Genomic DNA, 15,867 nt, shown 5'->3' on the forward strand with positions numbered 1-15,867 from the left:
TGATGTAAATACCGATGGAATTCCCAAAGAAATTTCCAAAGCAAATCACAATGATTGAAATAATTACCTACTATATTTCTGAAGAAATGCTGAGTTCGATTTGCAAAACAAAATTTTCAACTGAACGTTCTTCATGTACCAGTAAAATAAGATGGGTTCGTTGTTGCGCACAATAGCGCTCTCTAATTTAAACATGTTTCGCAATATAAAATACGCATCCCCGTAGACATACCCTGGTATACGAATAGACGTTGCAAAGGAGCTCTTCTAGTCTATTTGACCGAAAAATTTTACTAGAGATGTCACGCACTTAATATTTTATAACTGGAGCTTAAAAGAATGCATTCCAATGAAACCTACTAAACAAAATTTAAGCGAATGGCCAATACCAGGAGAATTTTCCCAGGAAAGTCACAAAAAAACCGCGAATTGAGCCTAAATCAGTGATGAGAATTATCAGACAAAAGAGACACAAAACAAGCAACAAAGAAGACGCGGCGATTACTCTTTATACCAACTGGTAACAGATAATGACATGATCTCGAAAATTTTTGTTTCAGACAAAACGGAAGCTGAATTTGTTGCGTACTCTTCAACTCGTGAATAATCAATATTTACCAAACCAAAATAGAACCTTTTTGATGATACATCTTCAGCAGCGTTGCAGTGTTTACCGACTCGAAGTTACCGCTCGAAAATCACAATGCAGGCCTTAAAAATCTCTAAACTCGTGGTGCACGATCTTTGTGCTATTCTGTTCAAGTATGGGACAAACCTATGCATTGGGTAGAATGTCGCAACAAATTCGGGTTGCGACATTGTCGTTAATGTTGCGCGATGGTTGAATTTTTATTATTCGATGACAAAGACCGCCAGCTAAGAGCTGTGTGCTTAGCTGGTAGTGAAGTCTGGGGGCTGTTGTTCATCTGACTTCAGCTAGGTTGAAGAGGCTCATGGCATGAGTATGAAATGCTCCTCCACTAGAAGCTGTGTACTGGCAGTCCCACCACGGTGGATAGAGGACCTTAGGCGAAACCCAAAAACCGTTACAGAAACCGAAAATGAAAGATTACGAACTGATTCAACGGCAACGACTTTTAGCACGAAACAACGGACACGGATAAACTGGCACATGGCATGCCGTATGAATCCTTGAGATCCTAGGACTGAGCGAAGTCATTGGCCGAAGTTTGGAGAACACAGATTGGCGCTTTGTGCCAAATTCTGCTATACTCTGGCCTACGAGGCGAACACGCTTCTCGTCACCGTGGAGTTAGTTTCCTGCTCAGCGATAAAAAAAAAAATGCAAACCAAAGAGAACTTTTACAGCCAACTGAATGCTGTCGTGGACAAGATTCCGAAAGGTGATATCAAGATCCTCATGGGTGACTTCAACGCGAAGGTTGGTTCCGACAACTTGGATTATGAGCACGTAATAGGACGCCATGGTCTCGGAGAAATGAGCGAGAACGGAGAGCTGTTTGCAGAGTTTTATGGCAACAATGACATGGTGGTTAGGGGATCGCTCTTTCCCAAAGTGCACAAAGTGACATGGGTTTCCCGTGATGGCGTCACGGAAAATCAAATCGACCACATCTGCATCAGCCGGAAATGGAGACGGAGCCTTCTTGATGTAGCGCCGACATTGCGTCCGACCGTCATCTCCTAATCGGCGAGATCCGGCTGCGCATTGCGAGGATCCATTGGCAGAAGGAGAAAATCGGGCACCGGTTCAACACAAGCCGACTGGAAGACGCTGCGATGAAAAGGTTCTTCGTCGAGGAGCTGGAGAACCGTGCTGCGGATATTCCGGAAGGTGGAAGCGTAGAAGAGCGCCATCAAGAACGCCTTCATCGCCAGAATAATTTGGGTGAGCTACGTACCCGAAGAATGCAGTGACACCTGGAGGAAGATAGACGAGCGAAGGATCCTCGCGTTAGAGCGAGCGAAAACACGAGGAGCCAAAGTCGTTGCCCGTCAGCGCCATTCAGCTCTCGAGAAGTAAGTGAAGCGCTCATGTAGGCGCGACCAAAGAGCGTCGGCGGACTACCTAGCCGACGAAGACGAGAAAGCCGCAAATACCGGAGACATTCGTATCTTCTACGAGGTCTCACGTCATCTTTGGTCTCACGTCGCCTTAGTGGGACTAAGAAGAATGCTACGATGCCCGTGAAATACACGTCTAAGCAGTTACTGACCAGTTGAAACGCTGGTTCGAGCATTTCCATTTCAAGTGTTGGCCACGCCATCAACACCTCAGCATGATCCGCCCAGGGTTCGACGCATTACCCGTGTCAACACCGAAGCTCCATCAGTGCAGGAGATAGAAACAGCCATCCGTAGCATGAAATCGAACAGGGCCTCCAGGGGTCGATCGCATATCAGCTGAGATGCTCAAAGCTGACCCCGTAGTATCCGCACAACTACTGCATCAGTTATTCTGCAACATATGGGAAACCGCGACATTTCCGGTTGACTGGATGCAAGACATCTTAGTTATCCTTAACCGGATACAGGAAAAGATTGACGCTACTTTCCGGCGGCAGCAAGTAGAATTCCATGCCGGACGATCCCGTGTGGACCATATTGTCACGCTTCGCATCATCTTGGAGCAAATCAATGAATTCCAAGAATCTCTCTACATGATGTTCATTGATTACGAAAAAGCTTTCGACCGCCTCAATCACGAACATATGTGGAGAGCCCTAAGACGTGTACCAGAGAAAATTATAGGCCTCATTGAAGCACAGTACAGGGCATTTATGTGCAGAGTACTGCATAACTGAATGAGGCAAGGATGTATGCTATCACCGCTGCTGTTCCTCATCGTAATCGACGAGATTCTGGTAGGTGCGATTGATCGTAAACCCAATCGTGCGTTGCTGTGGCAGCCCATGGGAGCACCTAAATGACTTCGAACTGGCTGATGACGTTGCTCTCTTAGCTCAACGGCGCTCTGACATGCAAAGTAAGCTCAACGATCTTGCCGATCGCTCCTCGGCGGCAGGTCTTACCATCAACGTCAACAAGACCAAATCGTTGGATGTAAACACGGTCAACCCTTCCAGCTTCACGGTAGCAGGGCAAGCAGTAGAGAATGTTGAAAACTTCCAATATCTTGGTAGTCAAATGGCGGCTGATGGTGGCACCAAGATCGACATAGGTGTACGGATCAAGAAGGCGAAGGGTGCCTTTGCGAGGTCAAGAAATGTATGAAAAAACAATCAGATTAGTCGACGCACCAAAATCCGAATTTCCAACTCGAACATGAAATTTGTGCTGCTGTACGCCAGTGAAACCTGGTGTGTATCAGTGGAGAACACTCAACGGCTGCAGGTCTTCATCAATAGATGCCTGCTGCGGTATATAGTTCGTACATGGTGGCCTCACAATTGGATCTCCAACGTGGAGCTCCATCGTCGATGTCATCAAAAGCCGATAGCGACAGAAATTTGGGAGTGAAAGAGGAGGTGGGTCGGTCACACTCTGCTCAGGGGTGGGAACGAAATCTGCAAGCAAGCGTTAGATTGGAACCCAGCAGAGGCAGACTTAGAGGCTCATGGCGGCGCAGCCTCAAAAATGGAATGAAGAAAGTCGACAGAAATTTGACCTGGCCACAGGTCAAGGCGATGCACAGTGGGAAAAATCGACCCAAAAAACGGATCTTTTAACGCCGCTGGTTTCGGTACGTGAAGATGACCTTTTCTGATGTTAAAAAATACGAGAAATCGATTGGTGCTAAATTCATTCACCGCACGGCACGGGAAGTGGTCCATTTTGCCCCATTTTGCCTTTTTTTCATGCATGAAGAGAATCAAAATGTATTTTCAAACAAGCACGACTGTAGATCGTTGAATATAGCCGCAGGTGTAATTAGAGGTTCATAGCAATCATTAAAATACATGGAAGATCCTTTCAAATGCTTATTTTACCCCATATGCCCCAACAACTGCTGGAAATTTACACTTTCACCTAATTATGAATGGATTTTTAATGTTACTGATTTGAAGTTGATTGTTTTGGCATAAACAAAAGCGCTTAATCTTTTATCACCAGAATCATTTTTAGGAGTTGTCCAATTTGCCCCATTTTGCCCTATTTTCATATAAGAAGGATATTTAAAATGTATTTATAAGAAACAGATATTGTTGGGAATGTTGAAATAAGGTTGAGGAACAATTGGCAGCTAAGAGTAATCATGCGCGTATATTAAAGACCTTTTCCCTATTTTACCCTACATGCCCCAAAACCTGCTGGATAATAACATATTTTGTATGGTTTTGTAATGTCACTGATTGCAAAACATGAATGAGATAATTTTTGATATACAAATGCGGTTTATAGTTTTATACTAGAATCATTCCGTGAATGGTACAAACATCTGTTCATTTTACCCCAATTTGCTCTGATTTTTTTTTGTTATGTAATGAATTTATAATTAATTAAATTATTATCCCTTATTTTCATTAGTGCTGAAACCAATGTAATCGAAAATACAATCATATATACATATATGACTTTTTCTATAACTTCAGCTTTTCATGGGGAACTAAGGGTAAAGTAAGCATTTGATAAAATGTGTCAAATATGAACAAAACTGACTAAATAGGCCGTCTTAAAGTATCAATATGTATATATTAAAGATGCTACATTTAATCAGTTTTGTGCATGTTTGACACATATTAAGATTAAGATTAATGCTTATTATGCCCCAATTCCCCACCAAAAGCAAGAATTAGAAAAAAGTAAAATATTTCACATGTCCTTTTACCCTGGGCTTGGATTATATCTTCCAGGAAGCTTTGATTTTAGGCATGTGGACGATGTGCTTTGCAGTAGTGATTGGAATAGCTGAATGTATAATCAATGGCAAACAATTCTGTGAAAATCAGATCTTCAAGTCATCTGATATAGTTATACTGATCATGATGCTGCATAGTATATCGAACATTTGTCGAAGTCATTTATGTGCCGGGTAAATATAATTCCAAGTTGGTGAGAATATTACAAACTGAGGGAGGGTAATAGGCCCAGTCAGACCCCTGAATGGGCAATGTGGGTTAGTGTATGGGAATGCCATTGAAGGTTTGTAATATTCTCCGAGGCTTTCGAAATCCAACAGGGCGCGTCCCCGGGTTGCGGATAGGGGGAAAAGGGAGATTTTTCGCATTTGTACTGTAATCAGCCAATGTGACATTATCTCCTATGGTGTTGTAGTGCGAATTAATGATCTCATTCTATGGGAATTGGAACCTTGTAATGTATTGTTTATTAGCTTCAATTTTCTAAGCTTGACAAGGTTTTGAAGGCAAACATGAGATGAGAGAATTGCCTAATAGGAAAGTCACATCAGCAAAGCTTATACATATGCAAATGCTATCCATGGGGTCATGTCTAGCATTTAATATGTATGGCAATGACTGGTTCTTATCTAGCAGGGGTACTACAAGACCACGCGGACAATTCGATTAAGGGCTTAATTGGGGATAATATATTTTCCAGACCTGAAGGAACATTTTTTTTCGGGTGACTGGTGAGTCGGTGAAGTTGGAAGTTTCCGTTTGTTATAATTGACAAAATAAACAGTCGGGCGCTTTTTCTTTCTATGACTTGCTTGGCATTTTGTGGATTATTGTTTTTTTTTTGGTTTTGGAAGGTATGCGATTCACTATTGAGCCCTAAAATTATTTTGCATCTGAATAGCATTGATATTGTGGTGGGGGCTGGCTCACCAACACTTCCGGTCCGCTTTAGTGCTTTATACATCATTGTGGCCAGGTGTTGTTCTAGTTTTTCCAACTGTATTGTAAAGCATGAGCGGTGATCCTTGGCATTCTTGTGTAAATTGGGGTACTCGGAATGTTGATCGATCACCGATTATTGCTGGCAGATGCAGTGGAAAGTTTGTCTTAAGGCGAAACTGGAAGCATTTCCTCATTTTTTTGGTTTTTGATTTTTTATTAAATAACGAAGCAATATTTTCAAAATCGGTTTTCGTGCACACGTAGAGTATGGATCAAGTTATCTTCTGAATTTTTTTGAGGTGGAAAATGTTTTCCATTTTGGCAGAAACCATTTTTTTGTGAAATTTTATTCAAAAATGGTTTCTGCAAAAACGAAAAATATTTTCCACCACAAAAAAAAATCAGAAGATACCTTGATGCATACTCTACATGTACACGAAAACCGATTTTGAAAATATTTCTTCGTTATTTAATAAAAAATCAAAAACCAAAAAGTGAGGAAATGCTTCCAGTTTCGCCTTAATACGTATCAATCGTCTCTGACAAACGAGAAAAACTGACCTCACTGATTACCTGTCTCTGAGCCAAATTTGGTATAGAGTCTTCAGTCTCCGATTAATCGCTTCATGTTTGATGGAGGCTTTTAATCCAATGGGTTACATAGCCGCTATCCGAATGAAGAGAGTAATGTTCCGCGTAATATATCACAAATCAAAAGAGGTGCGGTACATTGCGTGGAGCGGATGTACTGAATTGGGTACCAGACCAAGTCCCTGCTGGGTGGCACGAAATAGGTGAGCCATAGACAATAGAATCGTCAATGTCGTAGGGCATAGTATGTGACTATTGTCGAAACCAAAAAAACTTTTAATGCCCAACCAAATCATTAGCAATATCAATTTTCTTCAAACGCGTTCCAGTGATAGGGTTAAGATTAGGATCAATTATTACAATACAATTTCACGTTTCAATATGTGTTTAGTAGTTTTAGAGGTAACAGCCTAATAAGAAATTTTCTGTAGGTTCATAACTTGCCCTCAACGAGTTGAATGTTATATTGCCTCACAACTGTGAGCAACATTATTACTCATTAATAAAAGGTTGTATCATCAATATGGACATAGACTTGCTGAACGAAACATTTGACCAATTAACATCTTTCAGGTATAAAATAGGTAGTAGGACAAAACTTTTATTTTTAAAAGTAGTTATCTATGTTCATGATAGAAGAGTAGCGTAAAGTGATACCACCCGTTCCAGATCCAGAAACGTTTCACACTGAAAGAAGGTTGGAATGACAGTGTGAACAGAAGATCCGAACTGCTAGGTGTAGGAAGAAGTATGTTTATTTCCCCTCCCCTTCCCCAACACTCTGTAGAATTTTGATACAACTTCACGTAACTGTTTTGGAGGCTTCACTTATTAACAAATTTACAACAAACACGCTATAACAGTATCTAGAGAATCGTGGAGGGTGAGAAACCTGAACTAGCAGCAGTATTCATATAGATTAACAATTATACTCTATTATTTTCAATCATTGCAACATTATACTAATATGTGCGGGCCGCCCATTTGCGGAGTTGTGCGGCCAATTATTCTCTTTCCATTCCAGAAACGACCGTTTTGAAGCAAGAAGTGTCCTAATGGCCAACACAAACGGGACTTGTCCGAAACACACAAGATAAGTACAACAATTTTATAATCAGGCACCCAACTCTTTCTACTACTTTGCTAATAGATAAATACTTCAATATGCATACTTCAATATCAATTATTTGTTTGTTTGCGCCTTTATTTATGACACTATTGAAGCATTCGTGTCGCCGCGAAAAAGTTTACAATTTATCTTATTCACATTTTTCAATTCACTTTAAAGTATCTGACACTGCTTTTACAATTGTGTATGTAAACTTGTATCTTAATTACGTTCATTATTAATAGTAGTCTGATAATCCAAGTCTAGTGATTTTTTTCCCAAGAAATAGAAAGAGTTGGTGTCATAATCAATACAATACTTGAAACTGGAAACTCCTTATTTCCCCCTATGGGTTATAGGGAGGGGCGGGACATTCGAGCCTACTCATCAGTGGAAAGGACTTGATATGCTAATCGGTTTAGCATAGGGCAGATACAAGTCTACTGGTAGACGTATCGCCCAGCGAAACAACGCAGATTGGCCACGGCCAGGGGGTGCGTTGATTATAACAGAATAACAGAATAACAGAATATTTCACATGTCCTTTTAATAACATTGGTTTCAGTACCAGAAGTCGATTAATTCGGACATAAGCAAACACGAGAAATCAATTTATCCATGAGACGACAAAAAATCAGGACAAATTGGGGTAAAATGGACATCTGTTTGTACCTTCCCGTGAATGATTATAAAGCTTATCGATAAACTGTATTTGTATGTATCAAAAATGATCAATGACTTCACTGCCCATAACTGCATAACAGTCACATTCGACAAAAGTAGGCATTGGAGAAAATTGAGCTCAAAGTTTGCAACTTGCACTAGTATGGAAAAGGATCTAAATTTCAAAAAATTGGCAAAAATTCAAAGTTAATTACTTTGCAATGAAATCTGCTACAGCTCTTCTTGTATGCTGGGCGAATGGTTCAAAAAAAATATTAGAGCAAAATATCATTGGTTGTACGTTATGAGGCCAGTATGTATTCCCAGTGTGACTGTTATGCGGTTACATTCGTTAATATTTGTTAATGAGACAAAACGACTTGGTATTTTTTTCACATTTTGTGGAACAAACTTGAAAAGTTCAATTGGATAGATGAAAGTACTGATGATTTGGAGATGAGCACCGGTATTAACTCAATTTTGACAAAAACTGCAAATGTTACAAATATGCAGTTATGGGCAGTTCATGTTGCAACCATGATGTAGGGTGATGTTACAAAACAATACAAATAATGTGATCATCCAGCAGTTTTAGGGGCATGTAGGGTAAAATAGGGAAAATATCTTTCATATATGCGCGTGATATCTGTTAGCTTCCAATTGGACCTAAAACTAATTTCAACGTTCCTTAGCAGTATCTGTTTCTTATAAGTGCATTTTAAATCTCATTTTTATATGAAAACAGGGCAAAATAGGGCAAATTGGACAACTCTCTCAGATGATTTTGGTAATAATAGATTCAGTGCATTTTGTTTATGCCAAAACAATCAACTTCAAATCAGTAACATTAAAAATCCATTCATAATTAGGTGAAAGTGTAAATTTCCAGCAGTTGTTGGGGCATATGGGGTAAAATAAGCATTTGAAAGGATCTTCCATGTATTTTAATGATTGCTATGAACCTCCTATTACACCTGCAGCTATTTTCAACGATCTACAGTCGTGCTTGTTGTTTGAAAGTACATTTTTATTCTCTTATTGTATGAAAAAAGGGCAAAATGGGGCAAAATGGACCACTTCCCGTGCCGTGCGGTGAATGAATTTAGCACCAATCGATTTCTCGTATTTTTTTACGTCAGAAATGGTCAACTCCATGTACCGAAACCAGCGGCGTTAAAAGATCCGTTTTTTGGGTCGATTTTTCCCACTGTGCGATGGCGGGCAATCGCCCAGGATGGAGTTCAATCTTCTGTAACTATGGCAATTTTCAATATTTTTGGTTGAAAATTTCATCGCTTCATCATCAGTATATTGACAATGTATGGTCAAAATTTCAAATTAAAAGAAATTTTATATTTTTAGTTATGATAAATTATGTGAAAAAAGTCACTTTTGAACATATTATTTGCAAAAAATCGTATTTTAGTGAAAAATGGAAGTAGCTTTATGAAAATTTCATTGCAGCGTCAGAAAATATACGAAATGATGTGGTCAAAATTTGAACTATTTTCATTCAGTGGTTTGAATCACATTTATCGTCAAAGTTAAGGACAAACGTCTTGAAATCCCGCTTCAACATTGCATCGAAACTTCAGACGCACAAATCTCAAGAAGCAAGCTTCAAACAACAATGTATTTCATTATTCTGTTCTTGTTCACTTGTAATTAGCTTAAAATAAAAAGCTCGGGTGCACTGGTTTTGTTTACGAAGAGATTTGTGCCCTCGAAATCGTGAGTAGGTGCCAAAGTCGACCATTGTGGCGACTCAATTCTTTAAGAAAACCCCGAAGGACTTTTTAAACAAATGAATGTTCAAGAATTGCAGGCAAAAAAACGTAACGAGCTTACTGCTAGTAAAATTACTACAGAAACTCAAACCAGAATCCAAAGAAAAGTTCACATTGGAAGTTTCGGAAAACTTTTGGAATCCTGAAGAAATCTCTATAAAAAAATCTAAAAGAATTCTTGAAATATCGCAATCAACATTCACATTAGGATGAAGACTCGATGAATGTTCAGATCATAGTGGGAAGGTGCATGAACGGGAACAAGAGGGATAATGATATTGCAACCTATTGTGTATCTTATAGTGCAAATCCTGGAGGAAATGCTTATGGAATCCCTGAGTTTATTTTAGCTTGAGATACTGATTTAAAAATTTCTAAAAAATTCGTTTTTTCTGAACATTTTGATAGGATTTTGACAATATTTTCAGAAATATTAGTAGGGATTCCACGCGGAATTCTAGGGAAGTTTATTGAGTTGATTTCTGGAGCCAAAATAACCTTACGAATTTAGAACTGAACTCCCACAGTTTTTTTTGTTTTGAAAATGCTAGAGAAGTGTTTTGATGAATTCCAGGTTACATACTTAACACTATTTTTGGGACGATATGTTAATTTTTATATTATTTAGAAAAAAATGCACAGTAGAACTTCAGAAAAAATATAGGGTTGACACTTTTTATGGTTCAAGTTAGGAAAAAAATAGCTGCTTATAATATTATACACAATTTTAGTAAATTCCTAAAATGTATAAAGGTAAAAAAGGGTGGAAATTTTCCGGGAGCTTGGTGGCCATTTTCTGCACAATTTTTGTCAGAAAATAATTTAAGAATATTTTAGGAGTTCCAATACCATTCATTTTAGAATTTTTTAAGAAAATAATTTTAAATTTCCCAAGCATTGAGTCATGTATTTTCCGACGATTTTCACTAACAAATTAAAATAAAAAAAAATCTTGCTAGTGTTGTATCAGTAAAGTTTCCAACAAATTTGGTTGAATTTCAGCCATGGATTTATTCCAAAATGTTCCAGTGAATTTACAAGAATATTGAATACAATTTCCGCACAAAACTCTTTCAAGTTTTAGCTAAAAGTTTAAAGTTCATAAGGATCTCTTCTATGATTTTCATTACCCTTTTTTGCTGTGAAATCCATTATAGTAGAGATCATCCAGGCATATAGCCAACATTGAGTTAAGTTAAACAGAACATAACATGAAACTACCCAGATTCCCTGAAATGCTACGTCATTAATGACTGGTCCCTACTATTTTTTCCATAGTTCATATGAGATTCCTTGCTGGGAATACGTTGTTTGAGTGCATTATAGTGCAGAAAAGGAAATAAATCTAGGCGATGGCCGTCCGATTGGTGAGATCTTTCCAATTTTTATTTTTATACTATATTGTTATGACCATACATCTTTCGATAATTTTTACTATTTCTACCATTTCTACCATCCTATCATCAATTGGAAGCTGTTTTAGGTCTGGATGCTTTCTAAGTTGATGATAGGATGAAAGGATGATGGGATAAAAATGCTTGCAAGGACTTGGTTCGGAGTGTTGAATAATTGCTACTGTAGATTGCAGCAAAATCAGAAATGACAATGGATCAATTCGTCTTTACAACTCCACCTTTGATCTGTGCAAGTGCTGACTTCCCATTTGGCCGTCTATATTTTCTTAATCAAAGTTCTAACTTGGAATGTATAATTATAATTACTAAGCAAATCTCGATTTGATATAAATTTAAACCGGTATGATGTTGTAAATGAATGATGTCACATGTTATGGAACGTATAATCTAAGCTACAGTATACAAATTTGTACACAATACACTCGGATATTAAGTTTTTTAATGATGTTTCCCGATAGTTACGCAGTCATTAGTTTTGCATTCTACATAATGTGTAACACCACCAACCAGGTTGAACATGAACTAGGTACAGCCGATGTTTTTCCAATCGAAAACAATACAACACAGGTGAAATCCATTGAACAGATGGACCGGGTTCGTGGACGCTTTTGACATTGTTTGAAAAGAATATGTATTTTGAGTTTAGTACTATCTACAACCGTACAACTGTATAGGTTTGGTTGGACAGTCAACCAAGGGTTAAGTAGGGATCATTTGAGTCGGGTATGTTCCACCATAAACCATTACTTGCTGCAGTCAACTCTTCCCCACGTTGTATTCCAGAAATTATGATTGTTCAAACAAGAATAGTGGAACTGACAGCTTTGTTCTCTTCGTCATGGGTTGAGCCTGTTGAACTCAAAGTTGGCTTCAAAACTTTTTTTGCCAACCTGAATTATACGACCATATTTCAGGCAATTTGGCCGAGTAAACTATTGGAGCTAGTCCACCATGGCCACGCAGGCCATAACGAGGCTAGCTCTATCGATGACGATTTCTAAATCATAAAGAAAAAGAACGCAGTACCTAGCCACATTCCATCTAACTGGACGGCTGCCGACTGATACCTCAATCAGCAACCGTCACACTTTTCTGATTTAGAAACGGTTATTGATAGGGCTAGTCTCGCTATGGCCTGCGTGGCCATAGCGGATTAGTTTCAACAGGTTATGGGCCCAGGAGCGTGTTCCACAGCACGTATTAATCTGGAGAAGGATCGGACGCATAAGCCGCGGATTCGCAGCACGAGATCCTTGGGCAGATGGATTACCTGCAATGATGGAGGTCAGGATCCATGCGAACGAAAAGCGATCTCGGCCAACTGAAGGACTGCTGGCTGATCAACGGCCGAAGGAGCTGGAAGGCAGAAGGTCTTCGGTGTCGGAAGAAGCATGGTGCCAGGAGGAGCTTAACAGCGGAAGCATTTCGGTAGCGAATACCTTCTGCCATCCAACTCCTTCGTCCGTTGATCAGCCAGCAGTCATCCAGTTGACCCGTATCGCCTTTCGTTCCCATGGATCCTGTCCTCCATTGCAGGCAATCCATCTGCCTAAGGATTGCTTTGACTCCGCGGTTCATGCGACCGATTTTTCTCCGGTCGAAACATGCTAAGGAACACGCTCCTGGGCCTATAACCTGTTGGAACTAGTCCACCATGGCCACGCAGGCCTTAGCGAGGCTAGCTCTATCGATGACCGTTTCTAAATTATAAAGAGAAAGAACGCAGTAGTCACCTGCCATCTAACTAGACGGATGACGACTGATACCTCAATCAGCAACTAATACTGCCAATTAGGGTGGCCCACACTTATATGAAAAACAAAAAAATCGAAACATGCCAGATCTTACCCCCTAAATCAGTTCATTTGGACTCCCAGAAGCTGCGTTCAAAATTTGAGCAAAATCGATTAAGTCTAAGGGGGCGCTCAACGAGCTTGAAGTTTGTATGGGAAAGTTTGGCCAAATGTATGCAGAAATGACTATATGCCAATCAACTTTGTCGAAGACCGCACAGTGATCCGATGCCTGTGAAAAAAGTTATACCCTAGGTAAAGTGAGGCGAAACATTATTGTTGTTTTTCCAGTACATGTAAAGGAATAATATCAATAACGAAATCTCAATGCTTCATGCACATACCTTAGGAATAGGGCCTGTCCATAAACTACGTAGACTCTAAGGGGGGACGGGGGGGCTCTGGCTAAAGTCTACGCTCCATACAAATTTCGAAAATTTTGTATGAGCAACCCAAGTAACCAAAAGTTCCGCTTCTCATGACAAAACGCACTTTCAAGTTCCGCGAAGTTCAGATAAAGTTCCAAATGGAACTTTCTGGCTGCTTAAGAGGCTAACGTTGAGCCTTGCTGGAACTTCGGTCACAAGTTCCGGCAAGGCTCATTGTTAGCCTCTTAAGCAGCCAGAAAGTTCCGTTCGGAACTTTATCTGAACTTCGCGGAACTTTAAAGCTGCTTAAGATGCTACTCGGAACTTTGTCTGAACTTTCAAGTTCATAGAAGTTCAGTTCAGTAGCATAGTGTTTCAATGAATATTAAATGTATTTCTTTTACATAAAACAACTGTTCAAGCATACACGAATGAAAGATAAATATGAATTTATCAAATCAACGAATACTAGGCTTGAGCAAAAAAAAATTGCCGCCTATCGGATTCGAACCGATAGTCGCTGCGTGAGAACCCCACGCTCTACCACAGTACTACAGCTGTGATTGAGTGGACAGCAGGTAAAGTCTGACTTGAATCGATTTTCTGTCGGCAGCTAGTTTTGCACATTTATACAGTAATGAAGTAAGCTTGACTTTGTCAAGTGTCTTCAGCAGCGCAGCGGTAAGTCGGCAGGCTATCACCCAGGAGGATCCAGTTCAAATCTACATAACAGCGACATGTGTGAAGATATAATTATCAGAAGCAATTTCCAGACGCGAGTCACAAACCCACCAGCAGGGTTGTGATTCTGAAAAACACATTTTTGTTTCTGCGTGAATTTTGTCAAAGTTCTGTCAGAAGCTGCTTAGAAGGCTATCCAGCGCGCTTATGTGAACTTTCAAGTTCCAAAATTACTTAAAAATGAAGCTGCTTAGAAGGCTAATGAGCTACCTCGAACAAGCTGCTTAGCTTATAAAGTACCCTTTTATCTGAACTTTTGGTTACTTGGGAATAGTCTACGAGGGGGGAGGGGGGTTCTGAGATGGCCAAAAATGAGTCTACGTAGTTTATGGACAGCGCCATACCAAAGGATTTATTTATTGAACGCTTACAGCGCCACCTGGTGGCAAAATTCGAAAACCTAAGATTTCTGCATACATTTGGCCAAGCTTTCCCATACAAGCTTCAAGCTCGTTGAGCGCCCCCGTAGACTTAATCGATTTTGCTCAAATTTTGAACGGAGCTTCTGGGAGTCCAAAAGAACTGATTCAGGAGGTAAGACTTGACATTTTTTCTATTTATTTTTTTTGTTTTTCATATCAGTATGGGTCAAATTACTGGGGATTTTTTTTATTATCTTACAAGGTTCTCAGAACTTGATGAAATATTCTTCACAGGTAGGGATCATATATAAATGAACAAAAACTAAATTAAAAAAAAATCAGGGTCGCCTAATTTTCCGGAAAACTTCAGTGGAAAACAATCATTTTCCACAGACACCATGGACATAACTACTTTGAAAAATCATAACTCAAGAACGAAGCATCGTAGACACATATTTTTGTGAAAATTTTGTGGAAAACAATTTTTATTTTGTATTTTTTTTTTGAATTTGCTTAAAATTCAAAACAAAAACAAAAAGAAATGTATCTACGATGCTTCGTTCTTGAGTTATTATTTTTCAAAGTAGGTATGTCCATGGTGTCGGTGGAACATGTTGTTTTTCACTGGAGTTTTCCGGAAAAAAAGGCGACCTTGATTTTTTTCTATTTAGTTTTTGTTCATATACTTACCGATCAGACTAAGGCCGGGGTGGCCTCTGCTGTACATAGTAGCCGTCTCCATTCCACTCGGTCCATGGCTATTTGTCTCCAGTTCTGCACTCTGCGTAGGGTCCGCAGATCGTCCTCCACTTGGTCAACCTACCTAGCTCGCTGCGCTCCACTTCTTCTTGTACCGGTCGGATGACTCTCGAGAACCATTTTAGTCGGGTTGTTATCCAACATCCTGATGACGTGACTCGCCCACCGTAGCCTCCCGATTTTTGCGGTATGGACGATGGTTGGTTCTCTCAGCAGCTGATGCAGCTCGTGATTCATTCGCCTTCTTCAAGTCTCGTCTTCCATCTGCACTCCGCTGTACGCAACACCTTCCGGTCGAAATCTCCAAGGGGGCGTTGGTCCTGTGAACGTAGGGTCCATGTTTCGTGCCCATAGGGACGACCGGTTTAATCAGCGTTTTGTAGATAGTTAACTTCGTGTTACGGCGAACTTTATTCGATCGTAGAGTTTTGCGGAGTCCAAAGTAAGCTGCATTTCCTGCCACAATGCGCTTCTGAATTTCTCTGCTGGTGTCGTTGTCGGCGGTCACCAGTGAGCCCAAGTACACGAATTCTTCA

Source organism: Aedes albopictus, unplaced genomic scaffold, assembly GCF_035046485.1.
Source record: "Aedes albopictus strain Foshan unplaced genomic scaffold, AalbF5 HiC_scaffold_59, whole genome shotgun sequence".
Taxonomy (NCBI): Eukaryota; Metazoa; Arthropoda; class Insecta; order Diptera; family Culicidae; genus Aedes; species Aedes albopictus.